The sequence below is a fragment of the Harmonia axyridis genome, chromosome X, assembly GCF_914767665.1.
Source record: "Harmonia axyridis chromosome X, icHarAxyr1.1, whole genome shotgun sequence".
Taxonomy (NCBI): Eukaryota; Metazoa; Arthropoda; class Insecta; order Coleoptera; family Coccinellidae; genus Harmonia; species Harmonia axyridis.
This window is the reverse complement of record NC_059508.1, coordinates 30,934,734-30,940,030: the sequence shown is the minus strand read 5'-3', so window position 1 is coordinate 30,940,030 and position 5,297 is coordinate 30,934,734.

Genomic DNA, 5,297 nt, shown 5'->3' with positions numbered 1-5,297 from the left:
AATTTCGGGAATTTAAGTTTTATTAATTTGTAGGTCAGCCCCTCTATCCAAACTTTGTCGAACGCCTTTTCGATGTCGAGGAGGAGCATGACCGTGTGGTTTTTATTATTGAAACTATTTATTACGTCGACTACGATTCGGCAGATTTGCTGTGTCGAGCTGTGTTTTTCCTTGAAGCCAAATTGATGGTCATCGCGAATTTTATTGTTTTTCATTACATGTTTTATTTTTCCTAACAGGATTTTCTCGGTCAGCTTGCTGAGGTTAGACAGTAGACTGATCGGACGGTAGTTGCCGGGAGAAGTTGTGACTTTCCCGGCTTTGGGGATAGGGGTTACTACTGCTGTTTTCCAACAGCTAGGCCAGTGTTGAAATTTGAATACAGCGTTTATGATGTAGTTCAGTTGAACTATGGCCTTTCTGGATAGGTTCCGGATCAGTCTATTGTCCACTTCGTCCTTTCCTGGAGCTTTGTTTAGTGGAAGCTTTTTAATTTCGTCCCGTATTTCCGATGGATTTGTTAATAGATGATTTTCGGGCTTTACGAAGCGGTTCGAATTTATAAAGTCTTCCACTCTTTTCCGTATGTCTGCTTGTTCTGGACTATCGGTCTGGGATATGTGGTGGGCGGTTTCGAAGTTTTCCGCAAGTACGTCCGCTTTTTCTTTATCGGTGATGTAATTCGCGGAATTTTGGACCAAGATGGGAACTTGGGAGAATTTTTGAATACTGGATTTGACTGTTTTCCAGAGATCTTTGTTATTAGAATTTAGCCTGGAGATTTTCTGTTCCCATCTTTCGTTCTGGAAAATTTTTATGTGGTTTCGGATTTCGCGGGTGTATGAATTTAAGAGTGTTTTATCGACTTGTCTTTGGTGGGATTGCCACCTTTTTCTGATTTTATTCCTGAACTTGATCAAGTCGATAATATGGGCTGGTAGTTTTTCTGCTACTTCAGCTCTCGGTTTTTTGGAAATTGTTTTATCGCGGGCGTACTTGAGGGCCTTCGTAAACTTTTCAATTTCCCGTTCGATGTCGGAAGCAGTTTCGATTTTATTGTTGATAGTTATTTTACTATCTAATATTGTACGAAATTTTGCCCAATCAGCGTTCGAATAGTCGTACACTAATTTTGTTGGGTTTCTTTCGCTGCTATAATTGACCGAGAAGATCACTGGATTATGATCGGACCCTAACTGACAACTCGCGTCCGGGATACTATTCAAGTTAATATTCTTAGTGAGTATTAAATCGATAGTACTCGGAGCTTTTCCATTGTCTGGAAAATGAGTGTGTCCGTTAGGGATGTTCAAAATTACGTCATCATTAGCTTCAAGGAAACTGAATAGACGATTTCCATTGGTATTTCTGCAGTTGCAGTTCCATTCTTCGTGTTTAGCATTTAGATCGCCTAGAACTATTACTTTATTTTTCCTAGAAAATAGGAATCTTAGGCAGTTGGTACTGAATTTGCGACTGGGGCTATTATACACCGCCGTTATGATTAAGTTGCCATCAATCTGGACGCTAGCGTTCTCTATTGTGCAGTTGATGGTAGGCAAAATGGTGGATGCGATAATGTTCTTTACTAGTATAGCGATTCCACCGAATCCCGAGTTGTCTTGTCTGTCTTGCCTATATGTCTGGTATCCTTTAATGAAAAATTTGTGGTTGTTTTTCAGTTTTGTCTCGTTGATAGTCAGTATGTCTATTTGGTTGTAATTTAGAAAATTGGAGATCTCCAGGAATTTTTGGGAGACTCCATTCGCGTTCCAAGTCGCGATTTTTAATGACTTAGTCATTTAAATTGAGGAAGAATTCCAGTATGACGTACTTTCTTTCGGCGGGGCTTGCATTTTGCAGCTGCTGGTTGAGTCTTTTGACGTCTGTCAGTAGTTGTCGTATGTCCACGTATTGATTAAGTCTGTTGAACTCGCTTTTCAGCTCGTAAAACGCGTTTTGGAAGTTATTTGTGTTATTTGTGTCATGAGTTTTGTTTGTTGGGGGGGAAGTTGGGGTTTTGGGGGTGGTTTGGGGGTTGGCCATGCCACTTACCGGTTTTTGTTTGGCCTCTTGGGCCTTTCTCCTTTCTTCCCAGACATTCACGGCCGGGATTGGAGCTTCGCGGTAAACTTTGGGGGCGGCAGGGGCGGCGGTTTTGGCGTTCCTCGCCCTGCGGTTGCAGATGTTCACGTAAATCGCGCACTCGGTACTGTTTGCGGGGTGACTCCCGAAACAGTTCGCGCACTTTGCCGGCGTATTCATAGATTTTGGGCACTCGCGAGTCGCGTGATTTTCCGCGCACTTGAGGCAGTTTGGGGTCCTATGGCAGTTGGCCGTGGCATGTCCCCACATCTGGCAGTTGTGACATTGGATTACTTCCCTTTTTGTGTAGTACTTGTTCCACCGAACGGCTGTATAATTAATAACGCGGACTTCCTTCTGTATTTTCCGGAGCGTTATCGTATTTCCGGTGACGACCATGTACGCCGGTGATTTCGTTGCTTTTAGTTTGTGGATTTCCACAACCGGAATTCCTAGTTCCTGGAGTTCAGTTTTAATCTCTTCCAGGTCTGGATCAGAATCCAGTCCCCTCAGCGTAAAAGCATGAGTTTTTTCTTCCCTTGGGGTGTAAGTGTGGTATTTTACGTCGTTTTCATCAAAATATTTTTCTAACTTCTTTCTGTCTTCTACCGTCTCGGTGTAGACTGTGGAGTTCATGGCACTGTATTTAATATAAAATTTGCCATTTATAACTTTCGTTATGTCGGCCACCGTTTTATTGTGTTTTTTGAAAACGCCGTTGACCACTATTGGCGGGGGTTTCCGTTGATTTTTTCTAATTTCAACGGATGCTGCATTGACTTCTACCTCATTTGGATTGAGGTAGTTAAATTTATTTTTGATTTCTACAGGGATTGTCTTTTTGTCCTTCCTTTTCCTGATAGATGTTGTTGGATGCGTGAAGTTTGGGTTTTCCACATCTCCAACTCGACTTCTCTTTTTGGCGACTCTCGGGGGGTCAGTTTCATTATCAGATGAATCTGAAGGGAGTTTCATTTCCTGGTCGTCCATCATTTTAATAAAGTTCTGATAAAATTTTTGAAATTCCTTTCAAAAAGGAATTCAAAAGCGGTCGGTTTCACGCGAAACTCGGCCGTTTCAGGGCCTTTCGGACCCGAGCAGGTAAAATTTCGTCACTCACTCAGTCTATTCTTGGCTCTGGAATGCGGCTTGGCGCCGTCTGGTCTAACACAACGGTCACTTTCACAGGTCAGTTTTAACGTTCACAAATTCCACAACTATCTCTACGGAGCGATTTTGGGTATAACCTCTCAGCTCAGTGTTCTGACGAGAACTGGCAATTTCAGCGTGGTATGGCCGTAAACAACAAATATAGCGATATTTTCTATGATATCTCACTTTTTGGGAGCGGAAAGGACGTGAACGTTTTTCCTTATAAAAAATGAAATAACTTTTGGATATTAATTCTGATTGTTGATTTAAGTTTTAAGAACACATTAGGACATATCTCAATGAAATTTGAGGGATTTCCGAAATCGAAAAATATTTTTCGAAAAAAAAAAAAAAACCCAGAAGACCCCGGTCATCCCAAATTTATTTCCATATTCTATTACACAATCAACGTACATCACAAAAGGAACCATCTCTCTAACTATCACAGTTAAATTTTTGTATCGGAACATTTCACGTCGGAATATCTCGCTAAGTCCAGACCGGGGAGATCGGTCGCATTTGACACCGTCCGCTCCGGTCTAACATCGTCTTGGAGTCGGGGTAACGATGGAGAGGCGTTTAAGGACGTGAACATTTTTCCTTATAAAAATTAAAGTCGACAATGAATATTGATTCTGATTACTGATTTACTCTTTTAGTACACATTAGAAGGCAACGCAATCAGATTTGAGGAAATTTCAAGATCAGAAAATTTTTTTCGAAAAAAAAAAAAATTCAAGAACACCTGGGTCATGGCAAGTTATTTCCCACAATCCATTCCACAATCAACGTACAACATAGAAGAAATCATCTCTCTAACTATCCTGGTTCAAAAGTTGTATCGGAACATTTCACGTCGAAATACCTCGCCAAGTCCAGACCGGGGCGATAGGTAGTATCTGACACCGTCCGCTCGGGACTGACATCGACTTGGACTCGGGCTAATGATGGGGAGGCGTTTAAGGACGTGAACATTTTTCCTTATAAAAATTAAAGTCGACAATGAATATTGATTCTGATTACTGATTTACGCTTTAAAAACACATTAGAAGGCAACCAAATCAAATTTGAGGAAATTCCAAAATCAGAAAATTTTTTTTCAAAAAAAAAAAAATCCGAAAAATATTTTTCGATTCTGATTACTGATTTACTCTTTTAGAACACATTAGAAGGCAACGAAATCAAATTTGAGTGAAATCCAAAATCAGAAAATATTTTTCGAAAAAAAAAAAAAATTCGAGAACACCTCGGTCATGGCAAGTTATTTTCCACAATCCATTCCCCAATCAACGTACATCCCAGAAAAAATCATCTCTCTAACTATCCTGGTTCAAAAGTTGTATCGGAACATTTTCACGTCGAAAATATATCTCAGAGTCCAGACCGATGCAGAACGTAAACTCGATCATACCGATGCTTCACGTAATCTCGATCTTACCGATGCACAACGTAAACTAGATCACACCGATGCAGAACGTAAACTCGATCATACCGATGCACCACGTAAACTCAGGCAGACCGATGCAGAACGTGAACTCGATCTTACCGATGCACCACGTAATCTCGATCTTACCGATGCACCACGTAAACTCGGGCAGACCGATGCAGAACGTGAACTCGATCTTACCGATGCACCACGTAAACTAGGGCTGACCGATGCATCACGTAAACGACGATCGAGAGGCGCGAAAGGACGTGAACGTTTTTCATTATAAAAATTGAAATAAATGATAAATAATGATTCTGATTGTTGGTTATCATTTTTAATAAGCATTAGGAGGCAACCAAATGAAATTTGAGGAAATTCCGATAATAGAAAATTTTTTCGAAAAAAAAAAAAAATTCATGAAATCCTCGGTCATCGCAAAATATTTACCATATTCTGTTCGATAATCAACGTATATTTAAGAAGGAATCATATCTGTATCTATCTTGGTTCAAATTTTGTATCGGAACATTTTGACCAAAGTCCGAGCTTCGGCCGAAACAGACACCGCTGACCTGGCCTATCGATCGACCGAGAGTCGGGGATAGAGCGTAAGTGTTGTCTGGAGGGGAAC